Source organism: Nerophis lumbriciformis, linkage group LG09 (genome assembly GCF_033978685.3).
Source record: "Nerophis lumbriciformis linkage group LG09, RoL_Nlum_v2.1, whole genome shotgun sequence".
In the NCBI taxonomy this organism is placed as follows: Eukaryota; Metazoa; Chordata; class Actinopteri; order Syngnathiformes; family Syngnathidae; genus Nerophis; species Nerophis lumbriciformis.
The window spans coordinates 33,087,573-33,112,624 of NC_084556.2; the positions used below are offsets into that span (position 1 = coordinate 33,087,573).

General features: G+C 35.6%; 1 protein-coding gene across 1 annotated transcript in view; it reads right to left on the bottom strand.

Annotated features, from left to right (window-relative positions):
- LOC133607370 (uncharacterized) overlaps positions 1 to 24,752 on the bottom strand; it is a 74,076-nt gene extending 49,324 nt beyond the window's left edge. The window contains exons 1-3 of the transcript XR_012050608.1: positions 24,614 to 24,752; positions 20,342 to 21,597; positions 13,652 to 13,742 (exon numbers count right to left, since the gene is read on the bottom strand). The gene's annotated coding sequence lies outside the window, so the exon portion shown is untranslated. The remainder of the gene's footprint in view (positions 1 to 13,651; positions 13,743 to 20,341; positions 21,598 to 24,613) is intronic.
- Between the last annotated feature and the right edge of the window lie 300 nt (positions 24,753 to 25,052).

Sequence of the window (25,052 nt, forward strand, 5' to 3'; positions counted from 1 at the left end):
TCAGCTATTGTGTCCAGTCCCATTGTTTTCTTTTTTAACTCTTTTTCTCTGATTTCAAGGTCAATGTTTCCCTCTTTAATCATGTGTTGATTCTCCTCCAATGTGATCAATTGTTTTTGCATATCAGACTTCATCAAGGCCAGCTCTAGTTTTTCTTTGCTCATGAGCATATTGGCTTTGCTCAGGTATGCTCTCTCTTGTTTAATGTTGTTCTTCAGTTTGTCCAGGTTTTGTTTTTCCACCAACAGTTTTGTTTTCAGATGTTTTGTTTCTGCTGTTTCTTTCACAATATTTGAAAGCAAAGTGTCCAGCTGAATCTTTCCTCCTACTATTAGTTTGTTGTTGATTGATATTTGATCTCTGCCTTGATTACTATTTTCCAGCATGTGCTTTATTGTTAGCACTAATTTCGGCATACCTTCATTTTTCGCTTCTAATTTGACAACCTTTTTGTCAATGTTTTCAAGTTTATTTTTATACTTTGCCTTTAAATCATCTGTCACTCTTCTCATCGACAGGATACAAGACCTAAAGTGATCTTGCAACACTTTCTGCTCAGATTGTAGTTGTTCCATCGTCTCCGTGTCTTTGGCATGCAGTATTTTTTCAGTTTCAAAATCAGCCTTCATTTTGAGTAGCTTTTCCATATCTGTACATATTTTGGTCCTGGCAAATGCAATCTCTTTGCTCTTTTCACAATGTTCCTGTCTGAGAACACTCAAGTCCCTATTTTGCTGTTCCATTGCAAATCGGTTATCATTGTCTTCATCTCTTTTTGTCACAACGTCCATGATTAGCTGATGAATTTGTTCCCTCTCTTTCTTCATCTTCTCTGCTATTCTGTCCAATCCTGTTTTATTCTTTCTAAACTCATTTTCTCTGATTTTAAGGTCACTGTATCTCTCTTTGGTCATGCGTTGATTCTCTTTCAATGCGATCATTTGTTTTTGCATATCAGACTTCATCAAAACAAGCTCCAGTTTTTCTTTGCTCATGAGCATATTGGCTTTGCTCAGGTATGCTCTCTCTTGTTTAATGTTGTTCTTCAGTTTGTCCAGGTTTTGTTTTTCCACCAACAGTTTTGTTTTCAGATGTTTTGTTTCTGCTGTTTCTTTCACAATATTTGAAAGCAAAGTGTCCAGCTGAATCTTTCCTCCTACTATTAGTTTGTTGTTGATTGATATTTGATCTCTGCCTTGATTACTATTTTCCAGCATGTGCTTTATTGTTAGCACTAATTTTGGCATACCTTCATTTTTCACTTCTAATTTGACAACCTTTTTGTCAATGTCTTCAAGTTTCTTTTCATACTTTGCCTTTAAATCATCTGTCACTCTTCTCATTGACAGTATACAAGACCTAAAGTGATCTTGCAACACTTTCTGCTCAGATTGTAGTTGTTCCATCGTCTCCGTGTCTTTGGCATGCAGTATTTTTTCAGTTTCAAAAGTAGCCTTAATTTTGAGTAACTTTTCCATCTTTGTACTTATTTTTGTTCTGGCAAATGCAATCTCTTTGCTCTTTTGACAATGTTCCTGTCTGAGAACACTCAAGTCCTTATTTTGCTGTTCCATTGCACATCGGTTATCATTGACTTCATCTCTTTTCGTCCCAACATCCATGTTTAGCTGGTGAATTTGTTCCCTTCCCTTCTTCATCTTCTCAGCTATTGTGTCCAGTCCCATTGTTTTCTTTTTTAACTCTTTTTCTCTGATTTCAAGGTCAATGTTTCCCTCTTTAATCATGTGTTGATTCTCCTCCAATGTGATCAATTGTTTTTGCATATCAGACTTCATCAAGGCCAGCTCTAGTTTTTCTTTGCTCATGAGCATATTGGCTTTGCTCAGGTATGCTCTCTTTTGTTTAATGTTGTTCTTCAGTTTGTCCAGGTTTTGTTTTTCCACCAACAGTTTTGTTTTCAGATGTTTTGTTTCTGCTGTTTCTTTCACAATATTTGAAAGCAAAGTGTCCAGCTGAATCTTTCCTCCTACTATTAGTTTGTTGTTGATTGATATTTGATCTTTGCCTTGATTACTATTTTCCAGCATGTGCTTTATTGTTAGCACTAATTTTGGCATACCTTCATTTTTCGCTTCTAATTTGACAACCTTTTTGTCAATGTTTTCAAGTTTATTTTTATACTTTGCCTTTAAATCATCTGTCACTCTTCTCATTGACAGGATACAAGACCTAAAGTGATCTTGCAACACTTTCTGCTCAGATTGTAGTTGTTCCATCGTCTCCGTGTCTTTGGCATGCAGTATTTTTTCAGTTTCAAAATCAGCCTTCATTTTGAGTAGCTTTTCCATCTCTGTACTTATGTTGGTTCTGGCAAATGCAATCTCTTTGCTCTTTTGACAATGTTCCTGTCTGAGAACACTCAAGTCCCTATTTTGCTGTTCCATTGCAAATCGGTTATCATTGACTTCATCTCTTTTTGTCACAACGTCCATGTTTAGCTGATGAATTTGTTCCCTCTCTTTCTTCATCTTCTCAGCTATTCTGTCCAATGCTGTTTTAATCTTTCTAAACTCGTTTTCTCTGATTTTAAGGTCACTGTATCTCTCTTTGGTCATGCGTTGATTCTCTTTCAATGCGATCATTTGTTTTTGCATATCAGACCTTATCAAAACAAGCTCCAGTTTTTCTTTGCTCATGAACTCATTGGCTTTGCTCAGGATTTCTTCCTCTTGTTTAATGTTGTTCTTTAGTTTGTCCAGGTTTTGTTTTTCCTCCAAAAGTTTCTTTTTTAGATGTTTTATTTCTTCTGATTCTTTCAATACATTTGAAAGCAAATTGTCCAGCTGAATCTTTCCTCCTATTAGTTTGTTGTTGATTGATATTCGATCTCTGCCTTGATTACTATCTTCCAGCATGTGCTTAAATTTAAGCAACAATTTTGGCATACCTTCATTTTTCGCTTCTAATTTGACAACCTTTTTGTCAATGTCTTCAAGTTTCTTTTCATACTTTGCCTTTACATCATATGTCACTCTTCTCATTGACAGGATACAAGACCTAAAGTGATCTTGCAACACCTTCTGCTCAGATTGTAGTTGTTCCATCGTCTCCGTGTCTTTGGCATGCAGTTTTTTTTCAGTTTCAAATGTAGCCTTCATTTTGAGTAGCTTTTCCATCTCTGTACTTATTTTGGTCCTGGCAAATGCAATCTCTTTGGTCTTTTGACAATGTTCCTGTCTGAGAACACTCAAGTCCTTATTTTGCTGTTCCATTGCACATCGGTTATCATTGACTTCATCTCTTTTTGTCCCAACATCCATGTTTAGCTGGTGAATTTGTTCCCTTCCCTTCTTCATCTTCTCAGTTATTGTGTCCAGTCCCATTGTATTCTTTTTTAACTCATTTTCTCTGATTTCAAGGTCAATGTTTCCCTCTTTAATCATGCGTTGGTTCTCCTCCAAAGTGATCAATTGTTTTTGCATATCAGACTTCATCAAGGCCAGCTCTAGTTTTTCTTTGCTCATGAGCATATTGGCTTTGCTCAGTAATGCTCTCTCTTGTTTAATGTTGTTCTTCAGTTTGTCCAGGTTTTGTTTTTCCACCAAGAGTTTTGTTTTCAGATGTTTTGTTTCTGCTGTTTCTTTCACAATGTTTGAAAGCAAAGTGTCCAGCTGAATCTTTCCTCCGACTATTAGTTTGTTGTTGATTGATATTTGATCTCTGCCTTGATTACTATTTTCCAGCATGTGCTTTATTGTAAGCAACAATTTCGGCATACCTTCATTTTTCGCTTCTATTTTGACAACATTTTTGTCAATGTCTTCAAGTTTCTTTTTATACTTTGCCTTTAAATCATCTCTCACTCTTTCAATTGACAGGATACAAGACTTAAAGTAATCTTGCAACACCTTCTGTTTAGATTGCAGTTGTTGCATCGTCTCTGTGTATTTGGCGTGCAGTATTTTTTCAGTTTCAAAATCAGCCTTCATTTTGAGTAGCTTTTCCATATCTGTACGTATTTTGGTCCTGGCAAATGCAATCTCTTTGCTCTTTTCACAATGTTCCTGTCTGAGAACACTCAAGTCCCTATTTTGCTGTTCCATTGCAAATCGGTTATCATTGTCTTCATCTCTTTTTGTCACAACGTCCATGATTAGTTGATGAATTTGTTCCCTCTCTTTCTTCATCTTCTCAGCTATTCTGTCCAATCCTGTTTTATTCTTTCTAAACTCATTTTCTCTTATTTTAAGGTCACTGTATCTCTCTTTGGTCATGCGTTGATTCTCTTTCAATGCGATCATTTGTTTTTGCATATCAGACTTCATCAAAACAAGCTCCAGTTTTTCTTTGCTCATGAGCTCATTGGCTTTGATCAGGATTTCTTTCTCTTGTTTAATGTTGTTCTTCAGTTTGTCCAGGTTTTGTTTTTCCACCAAAAGTTTTGTTTTCAGATGTTTTATTTCTTCTGATTCTTTCACTACATTTGAAAGCAAATTGTCCAGCTGAATTTTTCCTCCTATTAGTTTGTTGTTGATTGATATTTGATTTCTGCCTTGATTACTATCTTCCAGCATCTGCTTAAATTTAAGCAACAATTTCGGCATACCTTCATTTTTCGCTTCTAATTTGACAACCTTTTTGTCAATGTCTTCAAGTTTCTTTTCATACTTTGCCTGTAAATCATCTGTCACTCTTCTTATTGACAGGATACAAGACCTAAAGTGATCTTGCAACACTTTCTGCTCAGATTGTAGTTGTTCCATCGTCTCCGTGTCTTTGGCATGCAGTATTTTTTCAGTTTCAAAAGTAGCCTTCATTTTGAGTAACTTTTCCATCTTTGTACTTATTTTTGTTCTGGCAAATGCAATCTCTTTGCTCTTTTGACAATGTTCCTGTCTGAGAACACTCAAGTCCTTATTTTGCTGTTCCATTGCACATCGGTTATCATTGACTTCATCTCTTTTCGTCCCAACATCCATGTTTAGCTGGTGAATTTGTTCCCTTCCCTTCTTCATCTTCTCAGCTATTGTGTCCAGTCCTATTGTTTTCTTTTTTAACTCTTTTTCTCTGATTTCAAGGTCAATGTTTCCCTCTTTAATCATGTGTTGATTCTCCTCCAATGTGATCAATTGTTTTTGCATATCAGACTTCATCAAGGCCAGCTCTAGTTTTTCTTTGCTCATGAGCATATTGGCTTTGCTCAGGTATGCTCTCTCTTGTTTAATGTTGTTCTTCAGTTTGTCCAGGTTTTGTTTTTCCACCAACAGTTTTGTTTTCAGATGTTTTGTTTCTGCTGTTTCTTTCACAATATTTGAAAGCAAAGTGTCCAGCTGAATCTTTCCTCCTACTATTAGTTTGTTGTTGATTGATATTTGATCTCTGCCTTGATTACTATTTTCCAGCATGTGCTTTATTGTTAGCACTAATTTTGGCATACCTTCATTTTTCGCTTCTAATTTGACAACCTTTCTGTCAATGTTTTCAAGTTTATTTTTATACTTTGCCTTTAAATCATCTGTCACTCTTCTCATTGACAGGATACAAGACCTAAAGTGATCTTGCAACACTTTCTGCTCAGATTGTAGTTGTTCCATCGTCTCCGTGTCTTTGGCATGCAGTATTTTTTCAGTTTCAAAATCAGCCTTCATTTTGAGTAGCTTTTCCATCTCTGTACTTATGTTGGTTCTGGCAAATGCAATCTCTTTGCTCTTTTGACAATGTTCCTGTCTGAGAACACTCAAGTCCCTATTTTGCTGTTCCATTGCAAATCGGTTATCATTGACTTCATCTCTTTTTGTCACAACGTCCATGATTAGCTGATGAATTTGTTCCCTCTCTTTCTTCATCTTCTCAGCTATTCTGTCCAATCCTGTTTTATTCTTTGTAAACTCATTTTCTCTGATTTTAAGGTCACTGTATCTCTCTTTGGTCATGCGTTGATTCTCTTTCAATGCGATCATTTGTTTTTGCATATCAGACTTCATCAAAACAAGCTCCAGTTTTTCTTTGCTCATGAGCTCATTGGCTTTGATCAGGATTTCTTCCTCTTGTTTAATGTTGTTCTTCAGTTTGTCCAGGTTTTGTTTTTCCACCAAAAGTTTTGTTTTCAGATGCTTTATTTCTTCTGATTCTTTCACTACATTTGAAAGCAAATTGTCCAGCTGAATTTTTCCTCCTATTAGTTTGTTGTTGATTGATATTTGATTTCTGCCTTGATTACTATCTTCCAGCATCTGCTTAAATTTAAGCAACAATTTCGGCATACCTTCATTTTTCGCTTCTAATTTGACAACTTTTTTGTCAATGTCTTCAAGTTTCTTTTCATACTTTGCCTGTAAATCATCTGTCACTCTTCTCATTGACAGGATACAAGACCTAAAGTGATCTTGCAACACTTTCTGCTCAGATTGTAGTTGTTCCATCGTCTCCGTGTCTTTGGCATGCAGTATTTTTTCAGTTTCAAAAGTAGCCTTCATTTTGAGTAACTTTTCCATCTTTGTACTTATTTTTGTTCTGGCAAATGCAATCTCTTTGCTCTTTTGACAATGTTCCTGTCTAAAAACACTCAAGTCCTTATTTTGCTGTTCCATTGCACATCGGTTATCATTGACTTCATCCCTTTTTGTCCCAACATCCATGTTTAGCTGGTGAATTTGTTCCCTTCCCTTCTTCATCTTCTCAGCTATTGTGTCCAGTCCCATTGTTTTCTTTTTTAACTCTTTTTCTCTGATTTCAAGGTCAATGTTTCCCTCTTTAATCATGTGTTGATTCTCCTCCAATGTGATCAATTGTTTTTGCATATCAGACTTCATCAAGGCCAGCTCTAGTTTTTCTTTGCTCATGAGCATATTGGCTTTGCTCAGGTATGCTTTCTCTTGTTTAATGTTGTTCTTCAGTTTGTCCAGGTTTTGTTTTTCCACCAACAGTTTTGTTTTCAGATGTTTTGTTTCTGCTGTTTCTTTCACAATATTTGAAAGCAAATTGTCCAGCTGAATTTTTCCTCCTATTAGTTTGTTGTTGATTGATATTTGATCTCTGCCTTGATTACTATTTTCCAGCATCTGCTTTATTGTAAGCAACAATTTCGGCATACCTTCATTTTTCGCTTCTAATTTGACAACCTTTTTGTCAATGTCTTCAAGTTTCTTTTCATACTTTGCCTGTAAATCATCTGTCACTCTTCTCATTGACAGGATACAAGACCTAAAGTGATCTTGCAACACTTTCTGCTCAGATTGTAGTTGTTCCATCGGCTCCGTGTCTTTGGCATGCAGTATTTTTTCAGTTTCAAAAGTAGCCTTCATTTTGAGTAGCTTTTCCATCCCTGTACTTATTTTGGTCCTGGCAAATGCAATCTCTTTGCTCTTTTGACAATGTTCCTGTCTAAAAACACTCAAGTCCTTATTTTGCTGTTCCATTGCACATCGGTTATCATTGACTTCATCCCTTTTTGTCCCAACATCCATGTTTAGCTGGTGAATTTGTTCCCTTCCCTTCTTCATCTTCTCAGCTATTGTGTCCAGTCCCATTGTTTTCTTTTTTAACTCATTTTCTCTGATTTCAAGGTCAATGTTTCCCTCTATAATCATGTGTTGATTCTCCTCCAATGTGATCAATTGTTTTTGCATATCAGACTTCATCAAGGCCAGCTCTAGTTTTTCTTTGCTCATGAGCATATTGGCTTTGCTCAGGTATGCTCTCTCTTGTTTAATGTTGTTCTTCAGTTTGTCCAGGTTTTGTTTTTCCACCAACAGTTTTGTTTTCAGATGTTTTGTTTCTGCTGTTTCTTTCACAATATTTGAAAGCAAAGTGTCCAGCTGAATCTTTCCTCCTACTATTAGTTTGTTGTTGATTGATATTTGATCTCTGCCTTGATTACTATTTTCCAGCATGTGCTTTATTGTTAGCACTAATTTTGGCATACCTTCATTTTTCGCTTCTAATTTGACAACCTTTTTGTCAATGTTTTCAAGTTTATTTTTATACTTTGCCTTTAAATCATCTGTCACTCTTCTCATTGACAGGATACAAGACCTAAAGTAATCTTGCAACACCTTCTGTTTAGATTGTAGTTGTTGCATCGTCTCTGTGTCTTTGGCATGCAGTATTTTTTCAGTTTCAAAATCAGCCTTCATTTTGAGTAGCTTTTCCATATCTGTACGTATTTTGGTCCTGGCAAATGCAATCTCTTTGCTCTTTTCACAATGTTCCTGTCTGAGAACACTCAAGTCCCTATTTTGCTGTTCCATTGCAAATCGGTTATCATTGACTTCATCTCTTTTTGTCACAACGTCCATGATTAGCTGATGAATTTGTTCCCTCTCTTTCTTCATCTTCTCAGCTATTCTGTCCAATCCTGTTTTAATCTTTCTAAACTCGTTTTCTCTGATTTTAAGGTCACTGTATCTCTCTTTGGTCATGCGTTGATTCTCTTTCAATGTGATCATTTGTTTTTGCATATCAGACTTCATCAAAACAAGCTCCAGTTTTTCTTTGCTCATGAGCTCATTGGCTTTGATCAGGATTTCTTCCTCTTGTTTAATGTTGTTCTTCAGTTTGTCCAGGTTTTGTATTTCCTCCAAAAGTTTTGTTTTCAGATGTTTTATTTCTTCTGATTCTTTCACTACATTTGAAAGCAAATTGTCCAGCTGAATCTTTCCTCCTATTAGTTTGTTGTTGATTGATATTTGATTTCTGCCTTGATTACTATCTTCCAGCATTTGCTTAAATTTAAGCAACAATTTCGGCAAACCTTCATTTTTCGCTTCTAATTTGACAACCTTTTTGTCAATGTCTTCAAGTTTCTTTTCATACTTTGCCTTTAAATCATCTGTCACTCTTCTCATTGACAGGATACAAGACCTAAAGTGATCTTGCAACACTTTCTGCTCAGATTGTAGTTGTTCCATCGTCTCCGTGTCTTTGGCATGCAGTATTTTTTCAGTTTCAAAAGTAGCCTTCATTTTGAGTAGCTTTTCCATCTCTGTACTTATGTTGGTTCTGGCAAATGCAATCTCTTTGCTCTTTTGACAATGTTCTTGTCTGAGAACACTCAAGTCCCTATTTTGCTGTTCCATTGCAAATCGGTTATCATTGACTTCATCTCTTTTTGTCACAACGTCCATGATTAGCTGATGAATTTGTTCCCTCTCTTTCTTTATCTTCTCAGCTATTCTGTCCAATCCTGTTTTATTCTTTCTAAACTCGTTTTCTCTGATTTTAAGGTCACTGTATCTCTCTTTGGTCATGCGTTGATTCTCTTTCAATGCGATCATTTGTTTTTGCATATCAGACCTTATCAAAACAAGCTCCAGTTTTTCTTTGCTCATGAACTCATTGGCTTTGCTCAGGATTTCTTCCTCTTGTTTAATGTTGTTCTTTAGTTTGTCCAGGTTTTGTTTTTCCTCCAAAAGTTTCTTTTTTAGATGTTTTATTTCTTCTGATTCTTTCAATACATTTGAAAGCAAATTGTCCAGCTGAATCTTTCCTCCTATTAGTTTGTTGTTGATTGATATTCGATCTCTGCCTTGATTACTATCTTCCAGCATGTGCTTAAATTTAAGCAACAATTTTGGCATACCTTCATTTTTCGCTTCTAATTTGACAACCTTTTTGTCAATGTCTTCAAGTTTCTTTTCATACTTTGCCTTTACATTATATGTCACTCTTCTCATTGACAGGATACAAGACCTAAGGTGATCTTGCAACACCTTCTGCTCAGATTGTAGTTGTTCCATCGTCTCCGTGTCTTTGGCATGTAGTATTTTTTCAGTTTCGAATGTAGCCTTCATTTTGAGTAGCTTTTCCATCTCTGTACTTATTTTGGTCCTGGCAAATGCAATCTCTTTGGTCTTTTGACAATGTTCCTGTCTGAGAACACTCAAGTCCTTATTTTGCTGTTCCATTGCACATCGGTTGTCATTGACTTCATCTCTTTTTGTCCCAACATCCATGTTTAGCTGGTGAATTTGTTCCCTTCCCTTCTTCATCTTCTCAGTTATTGTGTCCAGTCCCATTGTATTCTTTTTTAACTCTTTTTCTCTGATTTCAAGGTCAATGTTTCCCTCTTTAATCATGCGTTGGTTCTCCTCCAATGTGATCAATTGTTTTTGCATATCAGACTTCATCAAGGCCAGCTCTAGTTTTTCTTTGCTCATGAGCATATTGGCTTTGCTCAGGTATGCTCTCGCTTGTTTAATGTTGTTCTTCAGTTTGTCCAGGTTTTGTTTTTCCACCAAGAGTTTTGTTTTCAGATGTTTTGTTTCTGCTGTTTCTTTCACAATGTTTGAAACCAAAGTGTCCAGCTGAATCTTTCCTCCTACTATTAGTTTGTTGTTGATTGATATTTGATTTCTGCCTTGATTACTATTTTCCAGCATGTGCTTTATTGTAAGCAACAATTTCGGCATACTTTCATTTTTCGCTTCTAATTTGACAACCTTTTTGTCAATGTCCTCAAGTTTCTTTTTATACTTTGCCTTTAAATCATCTGTCACTCTTCTCATTGACAGGATACAAGACCTAAAGTGATCTTGCAACACTTTCTGCTCAGATTGTCGTTGTTCCATCGTCTCCGTGTCTTTGGCATGCAGTATTTTTTCAGTTTCAAAATCAGCCTTCATTTTGAGTAGCTTTTCCATCTCTGTACTTATGTTGGTTCTGGCAAATGCAATCTCTTTGCTCTTTTGACAATGTTCCTGTCTGAGAACACTCAAGTCCCTATTTTGCTGTTCCATTGCAAATCGGTTATCATTGACTTCATCTCTTTTTGTCACAACGTCCATGATTAGCTGATGAATTTGTTCCCTCTCTTTCTTCATCTTCTCAGCTATTCTGTCCAATCCTGTTTTATTCTTTCTAAACTCGTTTTCTCTGATTTTAAGGTCACTGTATCTCTCTTTGGTCATGCGTTGATTCTCTTTCAATGCGATCATTTGTTTTTGCATATCAGACCTTATCAAAACAAGCTCCAGTTTTTCTTTGCTCATGAACTCATTGGCTTTGCTCAGGATTTCTTCCTCTTGTTTAATGTTGTTCTTTAGTTTGTCCAGGTTTTGTTTTTCCTCCAAAAGTTTCTTTTTTAGATGTTTTATTTCTTCTGATTCTTTCAATACATTTGAAAGCAAATTGTCCAGCTGAATCTTTCCTCCTATTAGTTTGTTGTTGATTGATATTCGATCTCTGCCTTGATTACTATCTTCCAGCATGTGCTTAAATTTAAGCAACAATTTTGGCATACCTTCATTTTTCGCTTCTAACTTGACAACCTTTTTGTCAATGTCTTCAAGTTTCTTTTCATACTTTGCCTTTACATCATATGTCACTCTTCTCATTGACAGGATACAAGACCTAAAGTGATCTTGCAACACTTTCTGCTCAGATTGTAGTTGTTCCATCGTCTCCGTGTCTTTGGCATGCAGTATTTTTTCAGTTTCAAAATCAGCCTTCATTTTGAGTAGCTTTTCCATCTCTGTACTTATGTTGGTTCTGGCAAATGCAATCTCTTTACTCTTTTGACAATGTTCCTGTCTGAGAACACTCAAGTCCTTATGTTGCTGTTCCATTGCACATCGGTTATCATTGACTTCATCTCTTTTTGTCCCAACATCCATGTTTAGCTGGTGAATTTGTTCCCTTCCCTTCTTCATCTTCTCAGCTATTGTGTCCAGTCCCTTTGTATTCTTTTTTAACTCATTTTCTCTGATTTCAAGGTCAATGTTTCCCTCTTTAATCATGCGTTTATTCTCCTCCAATGTGATCAATTGTTTTTGCATATCAGACTTCATCAATTCCAGCTCTAGTTTTTCTTTGCTCATGAGCATATTGGCTTTGCTCAGGTATGCTCTCTCTTGTTTAATGTTGTTCTTTAGTTTGTCCAGGTTTCGTTTTTCCACCAAGAATTTTGTTTTCAGATGTTTTGTTTCTGCTGTTTTTTTCACAATGTTTGAAAGCAAAGTGTCCAGCTGAATCTTTCCTCCTACTATTAGTTTGTTGTTGATTGATATTTGATCTCTGCCTTGATTACTATTTTCCAGCATGTGCTTTATTGTAAGCAACAATTTCGGCGTACTTTCATTTTTCGCTTCTAATTTGACAACCTTTTCGTCAATGTCTTCAAGTTTCTTTTCATACTTTGCCTTTAAATCATCTCTCACTCTTTCCATTGACAGTATACAAGACCTAAAGTGATCTTGCGACACCTTCTGCTCAGATTGCAGTTGTTCTATTGTCTCCTTGTCTTTGGCATGCAGTAATTTTTCAGTTTCAAAATAAACCTGCATTGTAAGTAGCTTTTCCAGCTCTGCACTTATTCTGGTTCTGGCAAATTCAAACTCTTTACTCCTTTGACAATGTTCTTGTCTGTTAACATATAAGTCCCTATTTTGCTGTTCCATTGCACATCTGTTATCATTTACTTCTTCTGTTTTTGACATAATATCAATGTTTAGCTGATGAATTTGTTCAATGCCCTTTTTCAACTTTTCACCTATTGTTTCCAGTCCTGTTGTATTCTTTATGACCTCTTGTTCTTTTATTTCAAGGTCAATGTATCTCTGTTTAATCAAGCTTTCTTTCTCTTTCAATGTGATCAATTGTTTTTGCATATCGGACTTAATCAAGTTCAGCTCCAGTTTGTCTTTACTCATAAGCCTATTAGCTTTGCTCATGTATTCTTTCTCTTGTTTAACATCGTTCTTCAGTTTGTCCAGGTCTTGTTTTTCTCCCAAGAGGTTTGTCTTCAGATGCTTTATTTTTTCTGTTTCTGTCATCATGTTTGAAAGCAAGTTGTTCAGCCAGATCTTTCCTTCCAGTATTAGTTCGTTGTTGATTAAAATATGATCCCTTCCTTGATTACATTCTTCCAGCATATGCTTCAATTCAAGCAACATTTTTGGCATACTTTTAATTCTCTCTTCTATAATGACAACTTTTTTGTCAACGTCTTCAAGTTTCTTCTTAAACTTTGTCTTCAAGTCATCTGCCACTCTTTCCATTGACTGTATACAAGTTCTAAAAGGATATTGCAACACCTTCTTCTCGGATTGCAGTTTTCTCATCGTCTTTTTGTCTTTGACATGCAGTATTCTTTCTATCTCAGAGTTAGTCTTACTTGTATGTAGCTTCTCCACATCTGTTGTATTTTTTATCTTGGCAGATTTAGACTCCTCTCTTTTTTTATCATTTTCTTTTCTGATAGATTTTGTTGCTTGCGTTTGCCCTAAGTTATTTGATACATTCGGGTCATCTCTTTTCTCAATGGAACATGATTGAAATTCAAGGCCTTGCCTTCTGAGCTTAGTTTCAAATCCTTTTAAAATATCAATTTTTTTACTTTTTTCCTTATTTTCTTTTTGAGCAACACTTTTTTCTTCCCTTGGATCTGTGTTTATTAGATTCTGTGCTTTATTTTTAGTCTTTTGCATATGGCCTTGCAGGTGATTTATTTCCATTATGATTTTGTTAATCTCACAATAAAATGTCCCCATGCCCCCTATTGATTGATTGATTGTCTTTTGCAGTTGTTGTTCTTGCTCCATCAGTTTATGTATTTCATTGTTAATGTGATCCTCTTCTGTTATCAAATCACGAACAATACCTGTTTTGTCATCCATTTCATTCCAATTTACTGGCATGTCATCTTGTTCAACTTTATTTGTTATTTTGTTGAAGGAGTCTTTGTTTGTCTTACACATGTCTTCTTTAAGTTCATATGGAATTGCAGAAGAGGGATTTTTGATTGAAGAGCTTCTAAATTTCCATGCAATGTTCTGAGTAGTAATCTGTAAGCCAAAAAGGATACATATTTTATTAAAAATGAATGAAGAGAGAAAACATTGTATTTGCTGTAATTGCTTCATTACACTGTATACATAATCAATTAGGTATTGATTGTAGATTGGAAGCATTCATTGTTCAATTATAAAAGATATGACCTGATTTCTCTGCGTTTATAGCAACATTACATCTGAAAACTTTGAGAGGAAAATCCAAACCTCCTTAAAACCCCAAAATAAAAATTTTAGCTAATAGGAGTCACCATTTTAGCAAGAAAATATGCGTTGTTACAGTTACTGGGGGATTCATTTACCCCAAAATGTTCAAAGAGATTTTTATTGTATTCACATATAGTAATTCTATAACTGTTGCTACTGATAATTATTGTAATTTGTTTTATTTCTCTAAAAACAGAATAATAAGTTAAAAAAGGGAATTCAAATCAAAATGCATAAAAGTTCATAAGAAGGCTATATTTAAGTTACTATGGTTAAAAATGTAATTGCATGCCTTTTTGTTAAGTTTGTGGGCATACTTTTATTTTGAAGTGTCTCGTTTGGTCTGTCTGATGTAAGGAAGCTACTTCCGGGTATGAGTAAACATTTTTGATGCCATGTGAAGGCAGAAAAAGAGAGACTGACTGTCACAAAGACTAAAAAGTGTCACAAGGACTCTAAGCGTTTGGGCTATAAGAGCCTGAAGATCACAATTTCCTCCTAAAAGAAGCATGCGGGCCAACGAGGTATTTGTTTGTCATTTCTATTTGTATTTACTTAGGTAAAATGTTTGATCCACATGCTGTGCATGTTGTTATTTTTAAGTTTATAACGTGCTTTATTTTATTTCAGTTTTCAAGGTGAATTTGAAGGGAAAGGAAGCCTTCAAATAAATCAGTTCAAGAAAGCCATTGTGTCTGTGCTATTTGGAGGGAGTTACAAATTTGTAGTGTCAAAGTTAACGTGATAATAACGCATTAATTATATATTTCAATTACGGCACTTTATTTTTGAAAGGACGATTAATGCGAAAACTTCCTTTTTGACACTCCTGCCGTGCCGTAGCAAGGGAACTTTGCTGCAGTTCACTTGGTACTGATAAGCCACAAGCGAACAGAAATGGTTAAAGAAAAGGGCACAATTTGGAAATATCAGGTTCAAAGCCATAACATGTTGTTCTCCCGACTAGAAAGGACTATTTTTGTCGTGAAAAGAGACAACATCCCTGCAGCAAACGCCTGCTGTGCACGTCTTTCGAGAGGTGGGTGGTGCTTGACTTCCGTGTTCAGATTACGGTTAAGGTGCAGTAAAAACATAACATTTAGATTGTCACTGTGACTGATTTAGTAAGTAAGATGACATAAAAGCTCAACAGAAATGAAAGACAGTCGGCAGGATGTCAAAAGGAGACTTTTTTTTATTGCAAACAGTTGATCCGACATCAAAACATGTCAAGACCATTTCTCAAACCAATCACACACTTTTCTGTGTTCAAAATAAAAGTGCTACGCTATACATCTAGTTTAACTATGTTTAGGGTTTCTCCTTAATGTACTGCTATATACTAACCGCCACACCTAACAAAATAAAGTCATATAATGTATTGTAACATCCAGAAGAAAACAAACAAAGTCTGGGGCTCTTTTTAGCTTTTATGGCCAATTTTATGCTAATGTTGGGCCTAATTCCAGCAAGTATTTCCTCCGTGCACACACATCTGCCTCCGTGCTTCACTCCTAGACACACAACACTGGTTCATTCTCTGCCGACACGGTGTGTTCAAACACACTTAACATACACATTAACACCAGCCATACGTACCGGGTTGTCTGGAGCGGCGGTAGACGTACTTTAATATATTCGAGATATACCCACGGACAGCGATCTTCACAATTTAAGACGACACTGGCGGTTTTTAACGAGAGAAAGGCTGCCAGCAACGCGAAGCAAGTGTGACATCAGGCTCTCTGCAACTAGCTTTTCGTCACAGACATGGCGCAACAGAAGTATTTAAACAGAGTCTCTAAACACGAGTACAGTCGCCAGAAATAGATGCTAGATTTGTTGCCAGTCTTTTTTATTACAGAAAAAGTGACTAAAAGGATTGGAGAAATCTCAACAACAAAAAAATTCTCAACAAAGTACATTGTACAATAAGCAGCAACAATTTAAAAATAGAACACAACAATATTATGTAAGGAAAATATATATGTTAATACCAGAGGTGGGACCAAGTCATTGCTCTGCAAGTCACAAGTAAGTCTCAAGTCTTTACCCTCAAGTCTCGAGTCAAGTCCCGAGTCAAGACAGGGCAAGTCCGAGTCAAGTCCAAAGTCAAGACTGGAAAGTCTCAAGTCAAGTCCCAAGTCCTGCATTTTGAGTTTCGAGTCCTTTCAAGTCGTTTAACCACAGACTAATATATTTACACAGATTGTGTATGCTTTTAAAACGCTGTATTTATTTATTAAAACAAGTGCATTTGAAATTGCAGGGAAAAAGATAGTGCTGACATTGCACTTCATAATAGCACTATTAACCAGTCATTTTAAACATGTAACTCATTCCTTTACAGAATAAACACATTTGAAAAAAACAAGTGCAACTGTACTTATTTGCACCAAAGTGTTAACATCGTATTTCCATGGCATATTGCATTGTAACTAGTTCCACAGCAGTTTCTATCCTGTTCTTACCTTATCTCATTGATCTCATCTCATACTGTATGTGTGTTTAAGTGTGCGTACACATGAAAAACCTAACAAATATATGAACATAACAATGAACAGAGTTGTACTTTTTAGATGTCAGGACCCTATGCAATATGTACACATATTCTTAATATAGTATAAATTTTAACTGACCTTTATTTGACTATGTTTGTCTTTTTGTAGGTGGCTAAAATACGCGGTGCTGCTGACTGCCGTCTAACGTTACGTTACTGTGTGTGATACATTGACTAACGTAATGTTACTGTGTGTGATACTTTGACTAACGTAATGTTACTGTGTGTGATACATTGACTAACGTTACGTTACTGTGTGTGATACATTGACTAACGTAACGTTATGTATAGGTACCTCATGCAACCCTGCTTAAAAAAAAATCACTTGACAAAAAGTATGAATAAGGTAGCAAACTGCAGTGGACGCAACAGATTGCCGTTTTTGCAATGACGTTATAACCATAGACATCTTATAAGTAGACGCAGCATTGGCTGCTGTGACGTGAGCAATTTGGCCGCCATCTTGAAGTGGTGATGAGGAGCCGGCGAGCAGCCTAAACTGACAGTTGAAAGGTAGAAAACAAAGATGGTGTTCAGCGTTTTTCCTGCTCAAATGAGCGGACTGTTGAAAATAGGAATCGGGGGATTACTTTTCACAAGTAAGATTTAACATTAACGTACTATTGGTTGTATTTTATGAAAATAATATTACCACAGAGTTGAGAAGGAGCAAAGATCTTCAATATTTGTATGTGAAAATCACAAAGAAATCTTCTGGGGGAGGATGACGCCCCTACAGGGGTTTGGTTTACAAACTTTCAGCCCCACCTAAAACAAAATTCACCAGCCGCCACTGATTATGATGCATTCTCATTTTAGGCAAAGTATAAGACAATACTTTCTTAACAGTATAATTGTAACCAGGAATCAGTCTTCAAGTAACAATATTCAAATACTAACACAGAATTTGGTTTTATTCTGAATCCAGTGAAACAGATTGGTGGTTTTAGCTGATATGAAGACTTTCAGGTGTTTATATATCCAAAGTGACTTACATAAAATAATACATATAAAACAATCACTGCAAACATGATCATTTAAGGGAAGAATGTAATAGAAAATATCAATACAAAGTGTCAAGACAGAATAAAATCCCTGCTGCTGAAGCAACAGAGATACAGTCTATAGGTCCCTAAGATATATAGATATCTAATGTATTCATACATTGTTTATGTAGGATACACGCATATGTATATATAACCTAATCATATTGTTTCTTCAATTTAAAAATAGCTTACCGTTTTTTTCCCCCTTCTCTGGGATTATATTCCCAGTTTTGATCTGGGACGTCTGGTCACTTATAGCGTATAAGAATATTATATTACTGTTAAGCAAACTATGAATAATAAAACACGCCAAAACATGTGTCTGTTATCGTAGCTACACGTATGACAAAAAAGCCCGTGAAAATCAGTGGTATTCAGTGAGGTAAGATGAATTAAATGCGCTGACAGTTCATTGCTCCTGCCAAATGAATTGCACTGAGTGGAGCGGATCACCACTCCAAGATGGCGGCCCCGCGTCTCGTCTGCGCCAGTAGGCAGTAGCGCTCTATGCTGCGTCTACTTATAAGATGTCTATGGTTATAACGTTAGCAGTGAGTTTGCAGCCTCACTGATTTAACTACACAGCAAATAAAAGTCACGTTACTTAGCCAATAAACGTTATCTTACATTCAAAACTTACCCTTCTTTGTGCAACTTCGAATGTCGAACGAAGTTGGAAGTTGGAAGTTGTTGCGTCTCCGTCTGTAATATTCGAACTGCGTGATTTGCATACGGCAATTCGTTTTTTGTTGACCAAGTCGTAGATTTTATACCCGAACGAAACCAACTTTAACATAATTGTTTCTCACTGGCACATTGTTGGACAACTCTTCCTCATTGGTTGTACTGCAATTTGATTGGATGAATGCTGTGTGATGAAAACAACGTAGATCTAATTTGATTGGCTGTTGTACTGACAGCACACCAGCTGACAGGAATAACACGCTGTTAGACAGACGAAGAAAATGAAAAATACGGAGCGCTCCCAAATAACTTTTTAAGCTTTGGATTTTGGGGAAAGTGGCAAGTCATGTCAAGTCATGTCAAGTCAAAAGGCTCAAGTCCAAGTGAAGTCACAAGTCATTGATGTTAAAGTCTAAGTCGAGTTGCAAGTCTCTTTACATTTTGTCAAGTCGAGTCTAAAGTCATCAAATTCATGACTCGAGTCTGACTCGAGTCCAAGTCATGTGACTCGAGTCCACACCTCTGGTTAATACTATACTTAATAACATATTTGATTTAAATGTATAATCACATCCTTTTTTAAAGAATATATGCATCATAGCAAATCATGCAATGGCGTTATATCGACTACGCTCATAACCAGGCCCCCAGCGCCACAGGTATTTTGGCAATTTAGGGGAAACCCTGACACACAAAAAATTAAAATGTCTTAAATTACGATCATACTTTGTCAGAGATGTTTTGTAATATTATTCTGTGATATGTTCACCTAAATAAATGCTAATACATCAGTTGAGGAATATAGGGGTGGGGGGGATTTTTCTGGCTGACTGAAATATTGCGTAATTTATTTTATAACATGTTCTGTAATTGAGTTCTCAATTACAGAATGATTAGCAGGCTGAATATTACATGTTATTAGCTAATAGACATTGTCATGCAGCAATATGAAGCCACCCCCCCTGAAAATGATCTGTCTAGGGCACACTTATTAATGGTGAAAAAGTATACCTATCTGCGATTAATCGCGATTCATTTTGAGTTAACTATGTACAAAATGTGATTAATGACGATTAAATATTGTAATCGTTTGACAGCCATAATAATCATATTAAAATTATTTATTTATTCCCTTTATTGCATACAAATGTATAATGAAGTCTGTAGTGCAAAATAACTGAACAAAGGTATAAACTATAATTGAGATTTTCTTGAGTTTGTAAACAATAACAAAAATGACAAAAAGTGATTTTATAAAAATAAAAATATTGATCTGATCACTGTATTATCGACCATACTCTGATACAAACTTGGTGTCGTTACAGTTGATTTTAATGTCGATCTGCCCACCCATGTTTACATTCAAGAGCATAGAGAACATCACCCTCCTGCCCTCAGGCAGGCACTTCAGGTGCCTCAACACTTGAACTACTACTAAATTACTACACTTCTGGACTTGATGTTAAACCACATTTTGCTACCCTGTATTTTTTTATGCACGTGTAATGACAATAAATTGAACCTTAATCCTTAAAAACATTGTTTATTTTACGCAATGGAGACGAGAATTAGTGATTTACTGTCGAAGCTGCACTAAAGAGGAATGGTTGCCGCAAGCTCCTTAGTGAGGACGCTACGTTTTGTTATGGACCCTTTTTTGCTTGTCGCTGTCCAATTTGCGGGACACAGCTAGAATGTGTCACCGAATTGCATTATCACAATATGACAATAGTATTGAAAGTCCTGTCATTGGCCTAATTTATATTATTTACAGTATATCGTCTATATCGTGCAGCCCTACTGCAAAGCGTAATCTTTTTGAGACGGCTCATTCCCGAACAACACATCACGAGTTTGATAGCCGTTCTGCCTAAAGTCTGATGGTTCAATTTCATAAAAAGGACACAGATTTCTCCTGACATCATAGGCTTTTAAACTAATGTACCGGGTACAATTGCAAAAAATTGACAGATGAATACAAATGCTCTTTTTTCCTAATATGTAACTCTCACAACTGAGGATGTGCTAAAATATACAATACAACATACATTTTACATACATATACATATACTGCAGATAATGGTCTATTTGCTTACCGTCTCATCTGATATCCTTGTCATTTTCTGAAGGTGTACTTCTTCTGCTTTACAGCAATGAGGAGTGTTCATCACAGCCATTGTTTGCATCAAACCCTTGTCTTCAAGTGTATCTAGTTGTTTATATACCTTGAGCTTGAGGATTTCTAACTCATCCCTCTCTTGCATAATTCTCTCTCGTCGTTGGTCAAGTTCTCGATTTATTTTTTGTGTTTTATATTTCATTCTCTTATTTTTTTTTCGTTCTTCTGCAATGTCCTTGGCACTTTGTTTCTTCTCCGTGTGCATATTCTTTCTAACTTGTTTTACCTTAGAAAGCAGTCTGTACATTTTAGCTGTCACTTTGTGAATGGGATACATTTTCAAGCGTTCTTCAATTGCCTTTCCCTTATCTACAGTATCTTTCATTATGTTTCCAAATATTTGTTCGCGGTTTTCCAGCACAAAGGATTTAAAAAACTTAGTTCTTTCATTAATTGTTCTTTGTTTAAATCCTGTGAATATTGCTGTTTTTGTTTTAGTATGTGTTTGTAATTGAGGCCAAAGTTGCTTCATAAGATTGACAATCATAATCATCTTGTTATTGATGTGCTTAGTTTGATCTTTAAGGTATAAAACATTTTCTTCATGTCTGTGTAATTCTTGTTTGAAATATCCCATGTTTATTTCCAATTGTTCCTTGGTCTGCTTTGTCAAAATAACTGTTTGTTTACTATTTTTCACTAGATTTTCAATCAACCACTGTTGTCTCTGGGGTTTAGGTTCTTTGAGTACTCCCTTATGTTTCTGTGATTGTTTCCTACAATTTGGGATAATTGATTCTAATCTGCTTTGCTTGGTTTTAATTGCACTATGTTGTGTCCCCAGTAGTTGTGTCGTTTTGTTAATTAAAGTCAAAGAGTTCTGAAGAAACATTTTTTCTTTTACGGCTGTCTTTACGCTTTCCTTGACTTTCTTTGCAAAATATTCCATTTGCAATCTCAAAGTTTTTATACATAGGGTCTGGTCATAGTTTTCAGATTTTAGTCTTTCAATTTCCTCGTGTTGCTTCCATATTTTTGTCCTCAGGAATTCAATTTCATGTTCACCACCTTGTGCTCTTTTCCAAACACGTTCAGAATCATGCTTTTCATGACAAATCCTTGTTGTCTGTCTTTTAAGAAGCTCTGGTTGGGTTTTCATGTCAGTATTCCTTTGTTGTTCTTTTCTTTGCTTGTTATCCATTTGGGCCATCTTGCTGTTCAGTCCCGTTTGTCCTGCAAAATAAACAATGTCCATATCAGACATTGAAAAATTGATAGTGATACAAATTTGAATACATTTTGTAGAAAAGTGTGGCCTAACTTGACCCCATCAGCTCACTCTGCTATCATACTGACTTTAGAGCTGGGCTATTCGACTAAATTGTTTATGGGGGAAAGTAAAAGACCGGGGGGCCAGACTTTTCCCTCACTATTAGTCTTACTTTGTAAATTCCAGAGAAGCAGCGTCCTCCAGGCATTAGATTTTGGTCTATTTTGTCAGAGTTGCAGGAGCGCTGAGCTTTTTTTTTAAGGACATTCTGCAAAGAAAATCTATTCCAAGGTCATCTATGACAATCACAACAGTTTTTAAGAATTATTTTTAAGAATCTGCTGCAAAAATGTGAGTGAGTTGAAATTGTCGGCCATCAGTTAAATAGCCCAAATAATGAAAAAGAGAGGAGCTAAAATGGAACTTTGAACAACACCACTCGTTTACATGGTTTAACAACCGGCACAATTCCAAAATGTTTTACCTCCCGTGCAAACACTTTTGTCTTTGTGCTCCCCCAGACACACAACACTTCATCATTCTCCGCCAATCTGCTTTCAGGCACGCACGGTGTGTTTGTGATCGTGGGAAAAGTTAACATCAAATCAAAACCACATGAACATAAAACATACCACAAGAAGATAGTTACAGCATGAATTGATATGTATAGTCTATTATGTGTGCATTATTGGCTCCTGATCCACAGAAAACTCAGCCAGCAAAAAAAGGCTTTGATCACCGAAAACAGCTCTGCCGACACCGTATGTTAATAAGACACATGCGATTGTTTGGAGCGTCGTCAGCATGTCTGCGATGTGGACGTAGCTTTAATGTATCCCAAATATACCTGCGGACAGCAATCTACAAAATGTGCAAATATTAACATTTTCAAAATCAGCTTAAAAATTGCAGCAGGACAAAGCGGCGAACTGTTCCCACCCAAAGAAAAGTGAAAGTTGGCAGACTGGGAACATTTGGGTATTTAATATATTACCAGGGAGTCATTGAAGACGATGGGTCACCCATTATAGTGCAGCATTTTCGGGATCACCACCCAGCTTTACACGCCAAAGTAAAGGCAAGACATAATAACTGAGTTCAGTTATGTTTGTGGCAAGTTACCTAATGAAGAAATGACTTAAATATAAGCACACAATCAGTAGCTTAGCGTTGAGTCAGTTCAGTGAAAACAAACAGCAACAGGTACTTAATTCAGTGACCATTTAATCTAAGAGATTGTTTCTTCATTTCTGTGGTGAATAAACATCTATCTATACATTGTAATTTAGTATAGAAAGTGTAAAACACTAAAATAACGCCAGTAGCTTGTAGAATAACAGCACTATACCATGGGTTCAAATTAAGTGTCCAGTTATTGACACATGTTATTAACACTTTAATTTCTTTAAAATGAATAAATAGGCATGGATGACCGTTAATGACAATACCAATAACAATCTTGAATTTATTACCCGAGTGGATATTATTTTCCCCTGTGGGTTCAATAAGGTTAACCTTGTATTACCAATACAATTAATGCATTTATCTACTAATAATCATACTTTTTGATTATATTTATTATTTTGTACTGTTATAATAGTTATAATATTTGATTACTGTTTTCCGACTATAATAAATAACTTCAAAATCTCTAAGGAATAATTTTGTACATTTTTTGTTGTGAAATTAACTAGCATTTACTCAGGCTATAATCGTACAGTCAAAATCTATGATCATTGTATCCCTAACATACTCTACATTGACTTTTACAACAGTGTACTAATATTACATGGTAATGTGAAAAACTAATAGTCTGTATCTAAATGGACCTTTGGTCTTCCTATTTTTTTGGAGTATAAAGGGTCTTAACTGCCAACATCCTCTTTTCCACCACATAAAACAGAAGAGTGTATGTTAAAAGATTTTACCTACCTCACCTCTAAAAAGATGTGCATTAAAAATGTAAATACAAAAACAATAATAAAAAGGGGTCAACAACTTTCAAGTAGGGCTAGGCAATTAATCAAATTTTGATTTTCATGGCTTCCCACGATCATAAAAATATTATAATTGGGAAAAAAACAATAAATAGGCGGCGCAACATGCATGCAAATTCCATAGCTTTTAACAATGAAACAGATAAGGCGCAAATTAGTATTAAAAAAAAAAAAAAAAAAAAAAAAAAAAAAAGGAGCATATCTACTAGACGTTTGGGATCTCACCATGGTTGCTACTTTTTTTTTTGGACACAGCACTAGTATGACTAATCAATAATCACTAAATTCAACAAAAAAGGTAAGGCATATGATATCCGTGGATGGAATCACAGAAAGGGCCAATAAAACGGAATCCGCTGTTAAAGGCAGAATATCACGGAAATTGACATACATGTAAGTGAAATGCTGTCATTGTCATTTAGTTAACAAACATTTTATAAAATATTAATGACACAAAAAGCACACACTCTACGGTGGTAAAATAGGTGTAGAAAGTAAAAAAAAAACAGAATTCCAAAGAATTAGATTGCTATTGTTATTTTAATTGATTGTTGTTTCTCTTATTATTTGCTTACTTGTTGTGGTTTATTTGTTACTAATCTATATCCATTATTCTTTTAAGTTATATTTAAAGTTGATTTTTGGGGTACATAAATTACTTTCAATTTATTATATTTAATAATTGTGTTAATAATTTTATTTCAATATCAATCAAAAATATTATTATTACCATAATCGTCCAGCGCTACTCTCTCATATGCATTACTAAATAATCTTACTAAATGCCATTGCAGCAATACTAGCAATGAAGTCAATAGTGTGTTTGACATTAACGAAAAAAAGTAACAAAGTGAAAAATGGCAAAAACGTAATATCGGTAATACGCTCTTGATTCCTTTATTATACTATGGATCGAAAGCTGTTGTTTTCACACTATGAACCTGTGTATGTGTAACACAATATACATAACATAACTGCCTACCTCAAGTTGACTTTGTCTTCAGTTGTGCAGAAAAAGATAGTCCAGAAAAGTCATTTCAAACAGCAATTTACAAAAAATGAAAATTCCTTTTAGTGGTGCGGGATGGTGTGAGAAATGTGACACGCAATGTGTTTCTTAAGTTGTGATGCTGAGTGACGTTTGAAAGGTGAAATATCTTGTACTGAGCGTCTGCTTTCAACTGATAAGTTGAACCCTGTTTTGGAATACATGCCCAAAGCTTATCTCAAGTCTCCACAGTATGTGCTCAAAAACATACTCATGTTTAATGTTGTCAAAGGACATACAGTAAGCCTACTTTAAAGTACCAATAGAGTAGAAAAATGAATTGACATTATATGCTTAATTATTAGTGCTGCGAATCTTTGGGTGTCCCACGATTCGATTCAATATCGATTCTTGGGGTCACGATTCGATTATA